Source organism: Sceloporus undulatus, chromosome 2, assembly GCF_019175285.1.
Source record: "Sceloporus undulatus isolate JIND9_A2432 ecotype Alabama chromosome 2, SceUnd_v1.1, whole genome shotgun sequence".
Lineage (NCBI taxonomy): Eukaryota > Metazoa > Chordata > Lepidosauria > Squamata > Phrynosomatidae > Sceloporus > Sceloporus undulatus.
In genome coordinates this window covers 69,524,145-69,546,694 of record NC_056523.1, presented here as the reverse complement: position 1 = coordinate 69,546,694, position 22,550 = coordinate 69,524,145, and the positions used below count along the sequence as shown (strand labels likewise).

Sequence of the window (22,550 nt, the reverse complement as noted above, 5' to 3'; positions counted from 1 at the left end):
CTGGGGGGGATTTGGATAGTTGCCTTAAGTTGAATGGTATTATTACTACCCTCAATCTAGATACTATACTTCTATTGATGCAGCCTAGAATCACATTGGCCTTTTTGGCTGCAGCATCCCACTGTTGACTCATGTTCAACTTGTGGTTTACTAGGACTCTTAGATCCTTTTCACCTGTAATGTTGTCAGTCCCCCCATCCTATATCTGTGTTTCTGCCTAATTTTTCTACCTTACATTTCTCCCTGCTGAAATTCAGGACACAAGTAGTTCCTCATCTCACACAGCATAAAATGACGATATTGGCTTCTGCAAGATATATGATGCCACCAACCTAAATACATTAATGAGAGGTTAGACAATTAATGGGGGACAAGACTATCAATGTCTACTAATCACAACATCTACATATCTCCAGTATCAGAAGTATTATATCTCTAAATCACTGTAGGACAAGATATTCTATTTTCTTGTCAGATGACAGAAGCTAACAGTAAACATGAGCAGAAGAGTACTAATACTGCCCTAATATTCACCTTGTGGACTTCACAAAGGCATTGTTAGGCCCTTCTTCATTTCAGAGAAGGAACTACAGTCTCTGTTTCAACCACCCATGGCTTGAAAATATCTTTTATAAAATATCCAAAAAACAAACCTTTGTTTTGCCATTTTGTATAAGAGACACTACTTTACTTCACCACTGTATATAATGGGATTTGAGCATTCCCAGATTTTGGTATGCATGGGGTGAGGATATCCTGGAATCAAATCCCAGCAGATACCAAGGATCCACTGTATTATGTCAGCTGTACACCTGATTCATTGAGGTTTAACAAGTCCATCTTTCTTCAGCTGCCTTGCAGGGTTGGATGCCATTCAGGATTAAACCAAATGCCTCCCCGAACCTCTTTATAGACTAATCAGTACTTCCAGCAAATTAATTTGATATTAGGTCTGAATTAATTTGCACTATTACTAAAGTTGTTCTATGCATTCATATTTCCCTGTGTGGCCATGAAAACCACTGGGTAACCTTGGGCAAGTCACACTTTCTCAGCCTCAAGAGAAGGCAATGGCAAACTACCTCTGAATAAATATTGACAAGTCTTAGAGTTGCCATAAATTGGAAATGACTTGAAGGCATACAACAACAACAAATTCAAGTTGGCTTTCAGCTTCTTCCCAGGTACAGAAAGCAAACTAAAAGAACAGTCATATTCTTTTAAGATGCACACTGTATCCATGTTTTTCTAGCCGCCAAAGAAGATAAATTCTCAAAATATTTTACTACAATAATTAAATGAACAGGAAAGCTATTAAAATGACAGAACTGAAGTCACTGTAGGATTTTTTAATTACATGCAAATGAAATTGCTTATTTATCTGAAGGTAGACCTGGACTGCCTAAAACATGCTAAGAAGAACACTGGTTCAAAGTTCCTGGTTATTAGAGAGTTGGAGCATGGAACTAAGTCCCAGAAATAAGATTAATTTTTAAAAGCTTGTAAACACAGATCACTTTGCTATATGATTTTTAATATGCAGTGTCAGCACTTCTAAGACACAGCTATTCTTTACCCTTTACTTTCAAGTTAGTTTTATGGTATCTTCAAATATAGACTAACAGCTGAGCCTGAGAACTGTGCAATGGAAACTCAAATACCTTTAAACAGCTGTAATGTGAAATGAACCCTGGCCATTTCCTTTTCTGGCGAAGCTTTGAAAGACATATACCAGATATTTTACTTGCTGGTCTCAATGTTTTATGATATTTTTATGTCAGTGCTATAGACACTTGCATACTCAACAGGAAGTCTTGACATTCCTTAAAGAAAAAAATATTGAAGGACTCACACTTAATTCTGTCTAGGGATTCAGGATAAAAAGTTAATTATAAATCATTTTAAAAAATCAGCAATAAAACTTCAAGTCTAGCTATTCCAATGCAGATTTTGAAATGTTATATTGGGATCATTTCTTTCTTTTCTTTTTTCTTTTTGTTCAGTATGGAGTCTGAAGCTTTAACTATTTTGTAGGCTTACCTTCTATGACTTATTTTGTGTATATTAAAGGTTATGACTTTTTCTTTACTAGGAAAACTTCAACTTTATAATTTAGAGAATATCTGTACAAGTGGCCCTCAGTACTCTCATTTCTCAGCTAGAGGCAACATAGCTTCTATTTTCTACAGAGAGAATTCAAGAAATACAGCATTCCCTGTGTTAGTACAGTAGCTCTACAGCATACTCTCCAAATCAAGATCCTCCAGGAATTCTCTTCAAGAGTTTTTTTTTCAGAGAACATTAACACAGAATCATAGAATCACAGAGTTGGAAGAGACCACAAGGGTCATCCAGGCCAACCCCCTGCCATGCAGGAACTCACAATCAAAGCATCCCTGACAGATGGCCATCCAGCTCATATTTAAAAACCCTTCAAAGAAGGAGATTTCACCACTTTCTGAGGCAGTGTATTCCACTGTTAAACAGCTATCACTGTCAGGAAGTTCCTTCCTCCTAAGGTTGAGGTGGAACCTCTTTCTTGTAGCTTGCACCCACTGTTTCGGGTCCTATTCTCTGGAGCAGCAGAATACAAGCTTGCCCTATCCTCAATATGACACCTTTTCAAATACTTAAACAGGGCTATCATATATGTTACTTTCAACATGCTTTTAATGCCTTCTCTGCACCTGATATACATTTTAATGTTGATGTATTTCATGTTTTATGTCCTTTTGACTATTTTTATCATTGTAGTCTATGTTTCCATTTGTATCATTCTCTGCTTTTCTGGGTAGAGAACTAGCTAGCAGGACAGAAACATTGCAATGAGATCTTTTACAGAATATTGCAGTATATCCTCAGCACTTAATAAGAATATTGCTATTCAGGGTTTCAGCCACACTCTCCTCTTAAACACTTGAAGCTAATTCACTCTTGTCCTCTGTTTCTCTTTTCCAACTGATCCTCAACATTCCATGATTGTTGGAGGCCAGTGAAGATGACCAGTCCTCACCCGATGCCTTTTTGGACTTTTGTCCTCATAGGTACTTTTTTGGGTTTCCCCTCCTTCTGCCTGTAAACCTCACAGTTTTCCCAATCCTCTGGATACCTTCCCATTTATTTTATCAGTAGCTTTTTTTTTTTTTTTTTTGCTGTTTAACATTTGAAGTATTGCTTGCTATTATTATTATAGAGATGGTGGAAGGTTTTCTAACTGCCATCTTTCATGTATTTTCCTGTTGCTAATCCCACTGAACTCAGTGGGATTTATTTTCAAATACATATACAGGGTTGTGGAATCAACGTCCTGGGGACTAACTAAATGTAGCACTATTTTTGACAGAATCTTCAGAAAAACTAAGGCATTTCACCCTCACCTCCTACCTGGATGTCATACAATGTGTACAGCAAGAAGGGGAAAAATTAGCATCTCTCATACTCTAATGTCTTTCTTTCTCTTCTTCTTTTTCTTCCTCTGTCTGAAGATACATTTTGGCAAGTTATAAGTTACAGGGATTTTTGGTTAAAAAAAAAGAAAAAACAAGTTTCTACTCTTTACTTTGGCAGAGATCAACATTACAGATGGGATTCTGAAACCAAGTCATAGTTATTATATTCCCTTATCCCTTACCTTCTGTTTATTTACACTGCTAGCCTGCTGGCAAGGTTCTGTTTTCTACTGTCTATAACACCTTGGGATTTATTAAGTTTAAGCATATTAAATTAGTTATGAAAAAGCTGAAATAAATATCTTTTAATTATTTATAAGCCTATTTGACTATTAAAAATAAACATAATTGCATGTAACATCGGGGGATCAACACATATGGCTAATTTTTTCTTCTATGCTATATAACCCATTCACTGTTAGAATTCCTCCATCACTAGGCTAATCCAAAAGAAGGATTAGATTCTTATATTGGCATCTACCCTTCAATTACATGCTCACCTTCCTTTATTATTTATATGCACAGGTATATTGATGGTGCTAAATAAATACATTCTAATAATAATAAATGGGCAGAACTGTGGACAAGCACTAAATATAAATCAGTAATATACTACTTATTTCAAGTTCAAACTGTAGTATTTTCAAATGTACAATTTACTTCTAGGACTGAAAGGGCATGGTAAATAATTAGATTATCTGCTGAAACACATATAACAGACACAGTTTTGTTTTATTTTTTTAAAAATTAATAGTTTGCAATGACATACATTTTATACTACCCAAATATAGTTGCCATTACCTGCTGAATGAGGTAACCCAGCAATAGAAAGCAATGACTAAGTCCTTGTGAAACTGCTTCTTAGGTCAAAGCAAAGATGACAGGGCATTATGAAGATAAAACACTACTAAAACTGCCTGAAAAATTAGGAGGAGGCTAGAGGACTGCCTGTTGTGATCTTCAATCCCTGGTCAGCATCAGATGAAATGAAGTCTTATATAGTATAGGCCTACTTACTAGTTAAATATTAACTAGTTTCCAGCTGTATTTGAAGAGTGATACTGCCTTAACATTCATGAAGATATGAAAACACATAATTAATAATGGCAAAACAAGGAAGGCCCTGATTTGCATGGGATAGGTTATGAAGTTTGGAAGCGCTTAACCTGCTCCTGGTCATTCTCTTGACAGATCAGTAGCATTACATCTACAATGGGACAACAAATAAACAGTAGTAGTTTACTGGTTCTTTCCAGCTTGCCCTTTTCTCTACCAAAATAATATTCTCTATATTTAAGACAACTGTGAACACAAGATACTTGCTAGTCTCAGACTCCTCCACTTTCCTTGTATTGCCAGCAGTTCTTTCCCGTATATTGTAGTATCAGTTTTCTTAATGCATACTAAATCCCTGTCTAAGAAAGGCTTTCTATGTAAGAACTGAGTGAGTGTCCAACACAAATAACATGAAACAATGAATCACTAGGGATCCATTTCTATGTCTAGAATAGCAGATTATCTCATAGATGACAATATGAAAATGGAAGGTCAATATTTGTATCATTAGTAAAATCAGGGAGTAGAGAATGCTCATTTTATTATTTATAGGCACTTATGAAAATACTCTCCATTGGGCAGCAGTCTAATTTAGTTTACCTCTGCAAATATACTCAATATGTCACGACTTCAAGACAAAGTTATTTCAGCTCTAGCAGCCAGTGCAACTGAAATCTGATGAATTCTTGAATGCACTGGAGGATTTTCTGATGGAAATAACTGGCAATTCTAATTTCACAATGAAATGGTGTGGTGTGAAGGGTTATTGATATAAATACTCCTGAGTGCCTGCTTTGGTATTACCAACAATAGCTACTTCTATATGGCTCAGGCCAATGGGAATACCAATAGTATTGATTAGCTCAGATTAGCTCACATCATGCTGAAAAGGATGTAATTACTAACCTGTATTACCTGGTGTACAGTAGTTAGAAATATGGATGATGGCAGAGCTAGAAAAGTTATTATTTTTTGGATTATATAGTCTTTGAGGCAGTATTATTAATGGTCACATTGGCAGAGGGATTCTGTAAGATATAGTCCAAAAAAGTAACATTTCCAAGTTCTAGAGCAGCCTTTGAAAAACAAACTCTACTCAGGTACTTTAAGTGGTAACCCTACAATGAGAAGAGAAACTCTAAAGTGATTTTCAAAAAAGCCAGCAGCAGTGCAACCTTGGGCATTTAAGCATAACCATTCTGTGTTAAGCAGCATTTACTGCCAAGAAAATACACATATAGTTGCAACCGAAAAAACTGGAATATGTCTCAAAACATAGTGTATATTTAATATAAAGGCAGATATTTTTGAATGAAGAAAAAATGGCAAGCTTCTTAAAGGGTAGCAGCTTTTCAAAAAGGTTTAAGAACTACACTGTATTTAGGAAGAGGAGATGAAAATCCCACTGCTACTGGATTTAGGTCAGAGCCTTTTCAACAAGTAGCTTTTCAAAAGTAGCAATATTCAAAATATTGAAGTTATATTTGGTTTCCTCTCTATTTTATTCTTTTTTCCCCTTTATGTGGACTTGTTTTAAACATATTAATCTCTCTCAGATCAAAAAAGATGTGTTGAATTACTCTTAGTAAATTTGCAAAATTTGTTTTTAAAAGTCTCTAAAAGTTGAGGATATGAGACTTCTACTCTGGAGTAATTTTAATTGCCAAAACCCCATCTGAACAGAAAAGGTTTTCATCTGCTAGAGAAACCAATGTAGCTTCCCTTGAAAGAGAGTTCCAAACCCAGGTGGCAGCCACTGAAAAGGAGACTATGGCCTGGTACAAATGAGCCCCAGTGACGCCCTTGTCACGTGCTAGGGTTGCCTAGGGGCGGAGCGCCCACACACCCCGCAACCCTAGCATGTGATGAGGGCATAATAATTGAGACGCTCTGTATACATGGGCGACGCCACTGTTACGTAAGCACCACACGGCACTTATGTAACGAGTGCACCAGTGGCACACTCGTTATGCCACCCTTGCGGCGTAAAAAGAACCCACTTTTCATGGGTTCTTTTTCCGCCAGAGGGAAGCCGCACAGTTTGGCAGCTGCAGCTTCCCTCCGGCGAAAAAATAGGTGCTGGCAGGCCGCTGTTTTTCGGCGGTCTCTACTGCACCTATGATTCAAAATCTATGTTTCAAAGCTTTAAAAAACCCCACTCCTATTACACTGTGGTGCTGTTATCGAAAGCACAAAGTATGCTATATAGGTTTTCTGGAAACCTGTATAGCAAAACAAGACCATATTTTGGCCATTTGAAGTCATCTATTATCTGCATCTTTGGAAAAAGCCATGTTGCATAATTTCTAATGTTGTGACTAAATGGCATAAAGCATGCTAAGAATTAAAATCCTTACCATATTCACCAAAGCGAAGAGACTCCCACTGTTGCCATTCAACAATGCTGCTTACTGCCCGTATTCCAGCATAAATTAGCAGCATTCCTAAAGTGGCATCCAACAGAAAGTTGATAAGGTACCTAAGATGATGAAAAAAACAAAAACAAAAGGCACCTAAGGATGGACATACTTTAGTTATGTAATGGTAAAAATCAAAATTACCCTTATTACTACCACCCATCATCTTTACTAAGCCCTTGAAAGTGCTTCTATATTTTTAGCCATAATGCTCAGCAGTTTACATAATTAACAGCAATGTAACACAAAATCTAACATCTAGGCTATAACACCTTCCAGATACAAATGAACAGCAATGTCAGTGTACAATATGAATATATCCTTGTATTGCATGTTCTTTTTGACCTCACCCACTATGCAATATAACGGCTCTAAACCACTTTACTATTTACCTTCTCAACCAAAACTAGGACACAATAACAAAAACAAACAAACCCAAAACAGGTAGCGAAAAACTGAAAGAAAAAGTGGACCACAGGCTCTCTACACTTCCTCTTTGATGTAAGAGTTTTAACTTCTATGTAACCTATGCAAAAGTGAAATGTATTATTTCTCACTGTGAGGGTAAAGGCTGAAACCTTTGGTCAATTAATGATTAGATTAATGGATTTTAAGCCTGATGAGTTCAGCTCTGCTTTAAGACATTTCTGACTTACAACTTTTTAAAAGATTAATACCAGTCTTTGGTGCCACCCTATTACTGGCTGGCAAAATTCAGTTTGGTTATGTATATGGTATTAGTGCAATTGGATGCTTAGGAATGTTCTGTCTCCTCAACTTAATGAGCATGATGGGTGTTTCATTCGGCTGTGTTGCCAGTGTTCTTGGTTACTGCCTCCTTCCTATGATCATACCAGTATAGCAAATACTGGCACACCCAGGCATATTGCGATAGAGAGCCAATGTAGCATAGTGGTTTGAGAATTGGACTATGACTCTGGATACCAGAGTACATTTCCCCACTGAGGCATGGAAACCCACTGGGTGACTGTGAGCATGTCACACTCTTTCAGCCTCAGTGGGAAGCAAAGGTAAACCCACTTCTGAACAAATCTTGCCAGGTAAACCCATGATAGGTCACCATAAGTCAGAAATGTGTTGAAGGCACACAACAAGAAGTGATAGAGTACTGATGGGTTTAGGTGCACAGTTATTATAAAAGACTCCACCAGAGGGCAATCTTAGCTTGATAAATATCAAGCTGTGTAACTCTTATACTACTGATTGCCCATGTCTGTTTCTCAATTTATACTGTAGAACTGCTCCACCTTGTGGAATACAGAACTTGACAATAAAAATGTAACTTAGGGTTCTAAATTTGTGTATTTTGGGGAAAGCATTATCCGTATATTTGGTGTGTTTAAAAAGCAAAAACAAAAAACCCTCCCTCTATGGCCCCAATTGCTCCACACCAGAGGTTGTAGGCATTTTCATTCCTGAAGTATGTCCAACAATTACTTACAATAGAAAAAACAGCATAAGTAATGCAAGATGTGCAGCTACTTATTATGAAAAACCGTCAACACAGATTTTTGCATCTTTATCAACTGAACTTGAGGTAAGATTGTTCACTCAAAAATATATTACTTACAGTGAACAAGGGTCTTCTTTAGTAAGGTCTGATAAATAAACATTGGCAAAGTGGATGAATAACATCCCTATGGCTTGTTTAGAAGTATCCAAAAACCTACAGAAAGATTAAAAGGGGAAAATCATATTTAGCATTAATGGCACAGAACTCTTCACTAGAATATTGTAAGGTTTAGAAAGACAATACATCAACAAAAGATGTTTGAAAAAAAAAATTAAATTCTGTTTCTCCATGCCTGGCTATCTACCTTACTACTGGATTTTCAAATTTACTTATCTAACTGAAGGAAAGAAAAAACATATAAATACCTCATATTCATAAGGACAATTAGCAGGGAAGCTGAACTTTACATATACCAATGATATGCTTCCTGTTATTCAAATGCAGATGTCAGAGACTTCTTTCAAATTCTACTCAAATTACTATAACATCCAAACAATGATGCCTTTATTAGGACAAACAAAATGCACAATTACATGCCGCAAGCTTTCAAAATCATATTGGCTTCTTCATCAGGCAAACAGGAGAAAGAAATTGAAGATGTTAGTCATAGGCCTGTATTTTCTTTTTCTGGTCTTAGTTCAGATGGTAGGGAGGGCTATCTGCAGGCTGGCATCTCCCCCTTTGGCCATATGGTCACTGGCAAATTTTTGGTTAGCCCAATAAAGGTATCATGGTTTTGATGTTATTGGATTTGCTATATGGCTAACATGGCTAGCCCTAGATATTTTTTACCCAAACTACTGATATCCAAGTCTCTACATGATGCTACCACCACCTATTCCTTAGATTTTTAGCTTAATAGCTAGTAAAGACACACATACTGTGATGATTCTCTATTACTTTCTACCCTCCCTGACACCTCTACTGATCACCTGAAGAGAATGCCAAGAGACACTGAGAAAAGTAATATCAAGTAGTGTAAAATACAGCTCTATTAAGGCATCAGCTTTACAGCCTTGATGATGCAAATAATTTTTATGGAATGTGGATGAGATGGCATGGGCCACAGTGAGAATTCTAGAGAGCTAGTGCTTGGTAGTCTTCTTAAAATGCTGGGTTCTTCACAACCATAATTTGATTATAGGAAGAGGCTAGCAGCTTTAGGTTTGACAGTAGGAGTGCATTACTGAAGCTAACAAAGCTTATAATAGGCTTTGAAAGCAAAACCAATCTCTAATTAGGGCAAGGGATTTACTTCAGAACGTCTAGCAAACTATGGTAAGACAAAAAAAGGGGAAAAAAGAATCCATATTGCCTATTATATTTTTGCTCTAAAAAGGTGATTTGGGGGGGGGGGATTTAAAATTTCTAAATCTACTACAGTGCCTCATATTTTGAATTAGCCACCCAAAGTTTGTTGGGCAACATCAGAATCAAGAGTTCATATCCATGGACATCTCTGCTTCTATGCACACACAATCTGAAAAGCACTAATCAGGTTGCAATTACCCACCTTTTGTACTACATTACCCAAAGTCTACAAAGATAACCATCTAGGAAAGAGGAATATAGTCTAGGAATTATACTTAACACTCTTACCAAATCCTCCATGGACGTCTTTCATGTTTTGGTTCTCTAAAGCGTTTCACTGAAAGAGAATTAAGGATAATCAGCAGACTGCCAGTTACACCAACTTAACTACATACTCTGCTCATCTGAATTAGGAATTGCCCCAATTTTTATCTTCTGAAATGCCATCTATTATTTCAGAGTAAACTGCAACTGAATACTTATGAAGAGCATTATAGTGGTATTCTAGGAATTACTCAAGCTTTCAGTACCAAGGTTCTTTGTCAGTAATTATCTTTCAGCTCAAGGATAGGCAGCCTAGCTCCTTCTAGATGATCTGAACTACAATTCCAATCAGTGCTAAACATCATGACTAATGGTTAGGAATAATCAACACTATAATCCAATATACCTGGAATTTTTGATATTTTATTATTAATACAGCACACTTTGCACTAGCCCTTAATTCAAGACTTTTGGTGTGCAATCTATTTATAATTTGAACACTTTAAATCCAGTGTTCTCTTTTACATTTAGCATGGTGCAAAACTACTGAACCTGCCCATTCTGTTAAACACAAATGAAGAAATGTTTATATAATAAAAACAAGGGGAAACAAAATTTAAGGTAGCTTAGTAAGAAAGAAATTGAAAGGTCACCCTGAAAAAGTTAATATGATGCCGACTGAGAATGGGTAATTGAAACAGCCTGAATACTGGTGAGACATACTCTTTATGGTTGTAGCTTAAACTAGTATGAAAATTAGAGAAAAGTTCTCAACCTGCTCTACAACTGCAAAGCCCTGGAGGGAAGGCAGATTCTCTTAATGCTATTTTTCACTAACTTAGAAATAAGATTGAAATGCCAGTTTATATAAGCATATAAGCCTTCGACTTTACATACAAGGTATAGTTAGTTACCTGCCTAAACGTCACATAGCAGTATTAAACTTTATAGTCTAGACAGTACAGTAATCTAGCTGATTTACATTCATCACATTCCTTCAATGTAAATTATGGAGAGGGTAAGAAAGTTGTAAAACAACATCAGAAGCCAAGAAAGAGATTTGCAGGGGGAATGCTGGTGAAAATGATTTATTTGAGTTACACAGAGAGATGAATGCTGAAAAGCAGAAAAAAGTCTGTAAATAAGGATGTCCATGCAACATTCAGAAAAGGCATGTTAATATTAAACACTTGAAATAGTCTACAGTAACACAGAAACAAAGGCAATGGGCATTTTAAAAACTTTTGTTGTAAAGTTTTAGTTGTTTCCAGAGGCATGGGGCGCAGTGTTATCAGTACACTGATGACATTCAAATTTATTTCTCTATGCCTCCGACTATTGCCGTGACCAAGGATGGCATCTCTCCTCTAAATGGGCTGGATGAGGGAAAACAAACTCAGGTTGAATCCAGAGAAAACGGAGGTACTTGCAATAGGAACCCCTGGCCCAGGCAAGGAATTTTGTCAACCTGTCCTGGATGGGGTCACACTTCCCCTAAAGAATGAATTTCGCAGTTTGGGAGTACTCCTGGATCTGTCTCTACAGTTGTCATCTCAAGTAGAAGTGACGGCTAGGAGTACTTGGTACCAACTTCGGCTGTTACGCCCTTACCTGAACCAAAAGGACCTTGCAACAGTGGTACTTGCACTGGTAATCTCTCGTTTAGATTTCTGCAATGTGCTCTACATGGGGCTACCTTTGTACCAAGTTCAGAAGCTTCAATTAGTTCAATACGCAGCAGCTAGATTGGTCACCGGTTATGACAGATTAGATTTTTCTCAAGGTTATCTTGACATTTGACCCTAAAATGTACAAAGGGACAAATAATCATTGTTGGAAATGTTTAAAAGAGACAGGCACCTTCTACCCTATGTGGTAGTCCTGTCCCAAAGTAAAAAAGTATTGGCTGTAAATACTAAAGCTGATAAATGATATTTTACAAATTAATAAATTCTTGAAACCAGATTTATTTTTGCTAAACATGCCAGATGAGGACCCAGAAAAAACATGGGCAAGTTTTGTTTTATATTATAACGGCTGCAAGACATTTATATGCCTGGATGTGGAGGAAAGAGAAGATTCCCACAACTGAAGACTGGTTCTTGAAAATGTATATGGCTGAAATGGACAGATTATCTAAACAGATTTGTGATGGAGACCTGAAGTAATTTAAGAAATACTGGAATAGTATGATTAGCTACTTGAATAAAAAATTGAGAGATATGGCAACTGTGGGAGTTCAGGATTAAGAAATTAAGAAGAAGAGGGAGAAAGGTACCGTATATATTTGTCTATAAGTCGAGATATTTATGCCCAGAAATTGACCCCAAATTCCTGGGTTGACTTGTATACGTATCAAAATGGCAATGTTGATGATGTCAGCTCATTCAGTGACACAGACACACACCTTCCTCCCCACTTTCCTTAGCTGCCTGGGCTGCTGGAAGCAAAGGGAGTGCAGGGTAATTTTTATTTCTCACAGACCAACAGCTGATCACAAACACACACACCTTCCTCCCCACTTTCTCTAGTCCAGCACACACACAGTTTCTCTCCCTGCCTGCCTTAGCCTGCCTTATGTTTGGCTCTGCCCCAATGGACTCTTCACCCCTGCCTCCTCCTCATCGAGAAGACAAGGCGGCCGCTGCAGACAACTGTGGATGGGCCCGCAATAAAGAGCTTCCATTACGGGGGAAAGTCTACTGTAAAATTAGGTTTCTTGGAGGGATTGAAGGGGCAGAGGGCACCTGTGACTGTTTAAACCCAACTCCAAGGAATAAAGGGCTGCAACCAGGGCTCCTTGGGGTTTCCTCACTGTGGCAGAGAAACAGCCTCTGTCCACTGCCAGGGAAATGCTATAGAGCCACCATGGACCTGAGGAACCTCAAGGTTTTACCCTTGACCTATCCACGGATCATTCCAAAATCCATTACTTTGGCCCCAAAACTTGCCCTTGACTTATACATGTGATCGACTCATAGTCCAATACATACGGTATTTCTTATTTACTAATAGCAGGATTAAGAAGGGGGGAATACAGGTAGTGGTAGTAGAATAAAGCAGGAATATTTCATGAAAGAGACAATATGCTTTCAAACTAAACATTGTAGGTAAGGAAGTAAATAAATGTTTTTGTTTCTCTTGATTAGTTGTGTTTATTTTTTTGTGTAGTTATTGTTATTGGTTCACCCTGTCAGTTGTTTTGTATGAATTTTTAAACTTTGGATGTTGGAAAAATCTAATAAATAAATGTTATCTTACAGAATGGAAGGTTCATGCTCCAAATGTCTAGAACAGTCTGTGATTATGCCCAAATATGTGTACAGATGCCACGAAAAGGAGAACACCGAGTTGTACTTTGGTATAGCCCTTGTGAACCAACCACCTGTTGACATGGTATTTTAAAAATGGAACAACTCGGGATACAACATTAGATACTATTCCTTCATTTGTGTGCCCATATTAGTGAGAACATTTTTCAATTATTACTATTTCTAATAGACGAAAAGTTTATTTTCAGTCAATGGCAGATCTTAAGTACTGTATTAAGTATGGTTGTCTTAGTAACAACAATTTTATAACAACTACTGTATTAATATTTATAAGACACAGGATACAGCTGAGGGCTAATTAAGGAACATCATCCACCTTTTATGTAATGTTTGTTCCCATACTTCCAAGTCCCATTCCTGTAGAAAAGCCTTCTCTAACCATGTCTCAATGCACCTAGACCTTCACATCAGCTGACTTCTCAAGCCAGCATCCACCTGAAGATTATTACCCTTTAAGGTAACATGGAATTTATGCAGTTGTTTGATCATTTGGGCTACCTAACCAGAATGAAAAAACTGTCATGCTCTTTCAAAGCTCATACAACACTTCATACAATGAGATTGAGGCTATTACCCTTGTGCTTAGAAGAAATGGAAGTTATTAAATGAATTAGGACTTTTCAGCTTCCCGAAGAGACAATACCATACTACACTGTTATAGTGCTATCATTCCATTTTAACTGCTATGGCTACCTCCAGTGGAAATTTGCGGTTTATAGTTTAGTGAGGCCTAAGAGCTCTCTGGCTAAAAATTCTTAATGTCCCTCCCTAAAATCCCAGGATTCCACAGGAGGCAGACATAGCAGTTAAAGTGGAATAATAGCGCTATTACAGTGTAGTTTGATATTATCCCACCTCCAAGCTGCACACATAGTTTCTCTCAGCTATAAAACAAAATGGGAAACTCTGTGCAATTGCTGAGGTATTTGCTAAGTTTTGGAAAGAGCTACATGAGTAAAGCTATTAGGTACCTAAGGTCCAAAACACACTGCAGAAATAATCCAGTTTCAGACCACTTTAAATGCCCTGGCTCAAAGCTAGGAAATTCTGGGAACTGTAAATCTGTGAGACACTTAGCCTTCTCTCTCAGAGAGCTCTGGTACCACAATAAACTACAGTTCTGAGGATTCCCTAGCAATGAGCTAGGGCAGTTAAAGCGGTCTCAAACTGGTTTATTTGTGCAGTGTGTTTTGGACCTAAGAAAAATTTACTTAGAATTCAGTTTCTTTTCCTCAAAATTTCTGCTGCACAACCTTGACATAAAAGTATCTCCCTCAAAATTCAAAAGCCTGTTAACTAAAGGAACTCTTCCAGATTTATTTACCACTGTTTGCATAGTTTCCTAATAGATCTCACTTCAAAGTAATTTCTTCAAAGTAGGCCTGCTGTCACACAAATTTGTTAAATAAAGTCATGGACTGGGATTCAAAGACATTTGCACATACATAAAAAGGGTTTATGTGATCCTTTTTTCTGTTAGCACCCTCTGAAGTGTTATGGAAGGGCACCAAGAGTCTTCTAACTTGGGGGGACAGCTTGCCAGATGATATAAGAGGCTCAAAGAAAGGGGGATGCTTGAAAAAAAAAACTAATTAAGGAATACTGCAATAGGTCCATTGGATTCTGCCTAAAAAGTAGCACTGCCCACAGAGTCATTAAACTGGAAATACTACCTTGCATGTACAGAGAGTATCTTCACAATGTGGATTTGGATCTTTTAAAAACAAAAACCTTTGCTGGTTTCATAGATACAGTAGATACCAATCAACTGGCAGATGCTCCCCAAAATGTTGTTTGCATACACATTATTAGAATTCTTCAAAGCAGTAAAATGAAGTTGAGACCTGCCAACAGGCGAAGTGTAAGCTGCCAGCTGGAAACAGATTAGAAAATAAAATATGAGAGCTGGAAAGGAATCTGCTGTTTTCTTGGGGGGGAAGCTCTGAAACTATTCCAATTCTCTAATGCTGCTTCATTGGTCTTGTCAGACTAATAATCCAAGAAAATTACAAAAAGCCATTTGAAGAGACATCATCTTTACAAGACTTCTAGCATGAAGCTGAGATCACAAGCTCAGGAAGAAATGCCTCTATAATAGTAACAAGAATAGGAGAGCAGGGAGGGGAGAGGTTCCCACCACATATTTGGCATCATTTGCTATCATACATTTTATATAGAGTCCTAAATGGCTCTGGATTAGGTTATTTGAAGGACCAGCTTTTCTCACATAAAACAGCTCACAGACTGCAATAGATGGAAGTGGACTTTGAGGAGCTTGGCAAGGTCTTCCTGGCATAGGTATCTATATCGTGATAACTGAATTCTTCCCTGAAAGTTTCAAGTTTAAAATATATTTATGACAGAAACAGATTGAGATAATTTACTTTTAATTTTTATTCAGTATTAATCTACTCAAATGCACTGGCCACCTAGGCTTAATTTTTAAAACACAACTGCTTCATTTTCAAACCACTAAAATTTATTTTATGAGGCTCCTCTTGGAAGTTACAGTCAGCTCATTGTCCTGGCTGCCATACTTCTGATCTGAATCCAGAGTGCTGGTGATGACATTCAACACCATAAACTGCCATGGGACCCTGGCACTTGAAGGAGCATCCTTCTCTATACAAGTTTGATGTTTGCTGGAAGGATGTCATGCTTTATATGTATTTTATTTATTACGTGTATATTAGAGCATGAGGAAAAGGAGAGAAATGCCAGAAATGGAAAGTTGAAGGGAATGCTGATTGGTGGAATGTCTGGGGAAACTGCATAAAACAGATGAATGACAGCTGGGAGTTTTCAGTTTGAGTGGGGAATCAATTAGCATAGGGCTTGAGTAAAGCACAGTTAGAAAACAGTTTGAGTCAGACTAGAGTTGGATTGAGGGAAGGGAGCTTGAGTTATGAGTAAGGGTCTGCATTAACCTAAGTTGAATGCACGTGACAAGAATGTGGTATTTTAGATGTAATAAATAAATAATCTCCTATATCACATTTAAAAGGTAAAGGTAAAAGTAGTCCCTTGACATGTTTAGTCATAACTGATTGTAGGGGGCAGTGCTCATCTCTGTCACAAAGCCAAAGAGCCAGCGTTGTCCAAGGACTGCTCTGGTGGTCATGTGGCCAGCATGGCTGCACTAAATGCTGTTACCTTCCCCCCAAAGTGGTACCTATTTATCTGCTCACATTTGCTTGCTTGTGAACTGTTAGGCTGGCAGAAGCTGGGACTAGTGACAGAAGCTCACTTCATCATGCAGTACTCAGCCTTTGAATTGCCAACCTTTCAATCTTCCGGTCGTCAGAATTGATGTCTTAACCACTAAGCCACCACATCCCTTGTGTTATGTTTACCTTTGGTTAATAAAGATTTATGTTTTTATAAACTTTTGGCCCCTAGAAACACTATGGGCTAATCTGCACTGCAGAAAGAATGCAGTCTGACACTGCTTTAACTGCCCTGGCTCAATGCTACAGAATTTGGAATTGGTAGCTTTGTGTGATATTTAGCCTTCTCTGTCAGAAAGTTCAGTGCCACAACAAAACCCAGGGTTCCACAGGATGGAGCCATGGCAGTTAAAGCAGCATCAAATCACATTAATTCTGCAGGGCAGATTAGATCTATCTCTCTGAAAGCTTGGATTCAGACAAGGTGGCAGCACTGAAGACAGGGGGTTGGTACCCATTGTGGATAGACGGTGCATAATAGGTACCCTGAGGGCATTCAGCCAGTGGTGGGATTGCCTGAGAGGAATTCTCAAGATGGTGGCACAGATGGGATGGCTGAAGTGTAAATCGCACAGCTGGAGGGATGAGGGTTGGAAAACACCCATATCTGGTGATCACAGTAGTGGAAGAAAAAGTGGAGCCTTCCCAATAGTGAGAGTGATACTCTGTGGGAGAACATGGAAAGGATCTTCAAAATTCAAATACCCTTTGATTTGTAGAACATTCTTGAAAAAATAGTAACTGTACTTTGAAAAGGTTTCACAATTGGCCTAGAGATTATGGAAATCCAGAAATTTCATGTAGAATAAGTGAGGCTAAAATCTCTAAGGAGGTGATCTTTTTGACAGATTACATTAATCTAAGAGAAACTGAACTCCCAAGTTTTGTTTTTATTTCAAAGTTTTTATTTATACCTTCCCTTCCAACATGTGACATGGAGAGTGACCAACAAAAAAAAAGAAACCACAATAAATATAAAAGTACATAATATATAAATTGAAAAGCAGGTAAAATTAATCAAAAAGCAAAGTAAAAATAATAACACCAGCTAACCGCCAATTAAATCATCATAAATAGTAAAAAAAGATCATAACTTTCCAGCCTATGTAAGCTAGTATAACTTCATTGAAAAAGGGCAAGAAAAGGGCTGAACTTTGGAACTCTTGCATGTCTTCCCAAAGCTAAGGTGCAGCTGCTGAGAAGGTCTTCTCTTCTGTCCCTCCTAAGGAGTTTTCAGATACTGACAAGAATGAGAGAAGAGCCTCACTGGAAAATCACTCAGGCAGGCTTGCATGGGAGAAGGTGGCCCAACAAGGAAACTGATCTCAAGTGATATAAATAATTCAATAGCCAGTGAAGCTGCCATAAACTGAACCATACTACTCCAACTAACCATTGGACTAAAGTACCAAATAAGTTTTCCAAAATGTTATTCCAAGAAATAAGAAACTTAATTAGGAAATTTACCTAGCAGGCAACACAGATAGCCTCTATTGTTTCAAAAGTTTACTATGGAAAATTGATTGTCATTATAATTTAACATTTATAACCTTCTGGTCAAAAGTGGCCCCTGAAAATGATTAGTAGCTCATCGTATGATAAATAAGAACACAAAACAGGTCTAATAATAGCTTATAGTTAACAAACTTTGCACGCCATGCATTCTTAAATGAACAACAAAGCCACTTTTAACAGTAATCTGTTCAATCAGCTGGTAAGAATCCAGTTAAGCATGCTTCAATAATTTTAAATTTTCTACAAATATATCTTCATTTAAGCCAAAATATCTTTTTTAAGTAATTTTTTTGAGTAACTCTGCTGATCCACACTGATTTTACAACTAGAAAGCAGCTAGAAATTAGTAGAAATATTTTCCCTACTCTATTACTGTTTTTGTTATCTAGCTTCAAGAATACTTTCCTTGTACTGGGAGTCACGACATACATTTAATTCTTCCCTTATACTATAAAAGGGCTTCAAAGATCTATGGTTTCCCACTTACCTAATAAGCTCCGATGTGCCTCAGTGGGCACAGGTACTTTTAAGAGACTGTTAAATTATACTGCGCCTGATTGGCTTTTATTACCTTGAAAGCATATAATGTAAGCCCTCTCCATAGAAAATAGCATCCTAGCAGTTTCTCCAATAAGATGTTTTCAGAATAACGTTCTGCCAAGTGCTAAATCTGCAGTACCATCAGGGATAAAACTAATTGTATGTGCATTTTTGCTAAAGAAGAAACAACAGTGTGTCAAATCAGATCCAATCAGTCTTGGATGAAACAAATTTTGTAGATCAATTTCAGTATGGTTTGCCTTGTGAGACACTTTTTGGGGAGGGGACATAGGGGGACTGCAACACTGTTGATTCTCTAGGACTTCTCAGCAGCTTTTGATACTACTGATTATAGGATTCTTGTGAAGAAGCTGTCTGAGTTGAGCATGGGCAGTGCAGTTTATAGAAGCTCCATTCATTTTTGGATTGCTCTATATCAAAGATAGTAACAGAGGAGTTCTGCTCTGTCTACAATTTTCTCCACATGTGCGTCTATGTACAAATATCAAAGATTTTTTTCTAATGCAAAATCAATAAGTTGTAATATATCCATCCGATCTAGAGCTGCTAGATCTCAGGACATGACCCTGAGTCGCCAATTTTTTAGGGGACATCTCCAGACAGCAGTTGAAGATGCAAATTCTCCAGTTTTGATGGGCTTAGCTCCTGGCAGGAAGAAATGCCTCTGTGCAAATCTCCAGTCTAGCTAGTACAGCAGCTGCATGTAAAAATTTACAAGGCTTAATTATTGAAGACTCTCCTTGGATCTATGATTTACAGCTATAATCCTCTTTTACCATCAGTCACTGAAGCACCAGAGCTCACCCTCTGTTCTGCATTCACTACCTCACTAGAAGCAAGTAGGCAAGATTAAATGTTCCTTATCCTATCTTCCTAAGTAAGTGAGAAGGAATAATCCCTTCATTTCACCATGATCTGGAAACAGCCCTTTTAGCTAAGACTTCTGTCTATTTCCAAATAAGAAAATATGTTCTCCTTGTGTGTGTGTTTGAATTACAAGCTGTAAATGGGTGTAGTTCATACTGAATTCATAATAGTTACATCACCAACAACTTTACCTTGATTTTGGGTCATTCATCTGGGATAATTCTGAATGGGTAACCCTAATCCAACCACAAACAGGTAAACATGGAACACATCTATAACATATGCCACAGGGAAGCATTATTGCAGATATATAATTGAAACAGACAGTTTCTTTCTAAAGAGCTGCAATGGTGTCCAATATACAGTACATGAAAGACCAATTTTTGCCAAAACAAATGTAGTTTTAGGTTGAAAGAAATGTTTAGGAATGGAAACTAGGGCAGTTTTCCATTAGCTGATTTATAGAGAACTATTTATTTATTCCACTCATTTCTAACTTCAATAAAATCAAATTTAGTACTTTCCAGCAAACCATTATAAACTAGATTTGTTGGTTTCAGTTTGTCTAAGGATATAATTACTGCTTTGTCACTAACCCTAAATTGTTCTGCATCCAGCCTGGCCACTGTAGAGCCTGCCATAAAGACAGAAACATTTAGAAGTTCAATTCTTCATAAGCTTGGTATTACCCTCCATGATCCTCATTTATTCCACATATAAAATACCCTTGTGTGGCCCTGCCCCTTTCTGCAGTAGGGTGTGGCATGGCTTGCCGGAGAGACTCCATGCCCAAAAGAAGACGTGGAAGCGGGTTTGGATGCTCAATAAGTTAACTCTGGCCCATTATAAACGGGCCTAAAAGTGCGTGCTCCGCGCGTGCTAGGGTTAGAAAGGGGCATCCTTTCTGGACACCCCCAATCCTAGCATGCGCGGAGCGCACACAAAATGGCAGCGGCCGTTCCACATGGCCGCCGCCATTACGACATCACGACCGTGCCGCCTCTATACGGGGCGGCGCAGACGTGACGTCGTCATGCCGCGGCAGGGCGCATAGTGCGCCCCTTCCCCGGCCGCAAAAGGTGCTCCGAAACGGAGCTCCTTTTGCCGTTTGCGTTGCTGGGTGCAGCCTTCAGACGGCTGCGCCCAACGACGCAGAGGAGAAAGGGGCCAAGCGGCCCCTTTCTCCTCCTCCCCGCTGCCGTGGGGTGTCCTTGGGGCTTGAAGCTCCAAGGACACCCCTTTCCAGGCTGCGGGGAAGGGGCCTTTTGCCACTTCCCCGCAGCCTGGAAAGCGGAGGATCGGGGCCTCAGCGGCTGCCGCTCTGGCCACTGAGGCCCTGATCCAGCTGGGAAAGGGGTGGGTGCAGGCCGCCGCTTTTCAGCGGTCTGTAACCCGCCTCTGTCTTTATTTGGAACTGCCAACAAAGGAATATACCCTCACCGAACAAAAGTAAATGACAGCCAATAGGCCTGGCGACCTTAAGTCTTCAGGCTTCTCTCTATATCACTCTCTTCTGAGATGCTTTGCTCCAGGGCTGCACATCCCAACCAAGTTCCCTTCTCCAAGAATACCCAGTCGGGCTTCTCTACAGGAGCAGGGCTTCACCTGACTTTTCAGCATCAACCTCTGGTGTCCCACCACACCCCCTCATAGTCCAGTGAGTCAAAAGACACTCTTGAAGGGAGGGTTCTCCAGCCCTCACTTCAGAGATAACTAGCACTGTCCTCATCCCTCTCCTGGTCAGGGTCCTCTCCTATCCTGCTCCCCATCATCAGACCTCTTCCAGCCCCAGCGTGAAGCAGACCTGTGGTCAGCCCTTAGATTCTGGGTGGCTCTGCCTCACACTCTCCCTTGTTCCTGACACATATCTGCCCCACTCTCTCAGTCCTCCTCCCAGGTCCGTCTGACCCTTGCTTTTAACCTGCCTTGGCCCCACAGGCCTCTCCCTCTCCACCAATCAGCATTCTTCCTCCACCTCTCTCTCTTGCCCCTCCCTTGTGCTCCCACGACCCACCAGCTCTGGATTTGGAGACTAGGGCCTGTTACAGACTGCCAAAATAAAGCTGCTTCGGGTCTCTTTGGAGGTATGCTGTTTAAATGATGCATGCATCCTAAGAATCCGGAAGCTGCACCAAAGCTGCACTCCAGTGCTTAGGAATGGAGTGTGGCTTTGGTGCGACCTCCGGACTCTTAGGACCCATGCATCATTTAAATAGCATACCTCCAAAGAGACTCGAAGCAGCTTTATTTTGGCAGTCTGTAACAGGCCTTGGTGACCTCCAGCAGCCCTGGGGCCTCCTTCTGGTGGAAACTGCCCCTTAGGCATGCGGGACACCTCAGCTCCTCAGGTGGATCGCCACACCTTGCTACAACCAGAACAACAGGGGAAGCATTAACTTTAAAAAAGCAGCAGTCTCAAGCACTTTTTTTCCACTGCTGTGCCACCCTTTTAATCTTTGGGATTCTTCAGCATGTCCTCTCTCTCTTCTGCATGTCCAGAAAGGCACAGGGACATTCACTCCAGAATTTGACGCTTGAACATAATCTTCTTAGACAGATTATAAATTTTGTAACAAATGACTAATTGGGATGATTTGTAGCCAATTTACTCCATTCACCAGATATAAACACACCAGGGACAGAACAATTGTGGAAGATGAGCTTGCCTTGGGAAAGCGCTCACCTATCCTTCATGGTAGTGCCAGGCATGGTTGCTACACTGTACTTCAGAACAGGTTAAAAAAAAAACAAAACTGTCCATACTATGTTTCCTTGCAACTAAACGATGTGCTGTTTGAAGTATTTCCCTTTCAATCTTCTAAACTTCCCACTGTTTTGTTTCAGAGAAAACGTAGGATATTCCATCAGGGGCTGGCCTGAAGAAAGAGGCTCCTCCCTCCCTAACTGTCATCTTTCGGCCTCTGAGGGAGAGAGAAGGCTGGCCCAGTTCCATCAGGGGCTGGCCTGAAGAAAGAGGCTCCTCCCTCCCTAACTGTCATCGTTCGGCCTCTGAGGGA

The 22,550-nt window shown here is 39.2% G+C and overlaps 1 pseudogene; it reads right to left on the bottom strand.

Moving 5' to 3' along the window:
* LOC121922492 overlaps window positions 1-22,550 on the bottom strand; it is a 52,480-nt pseudogene that overhangs the window by 18,012 nt on the left and 11,918 nt on the right.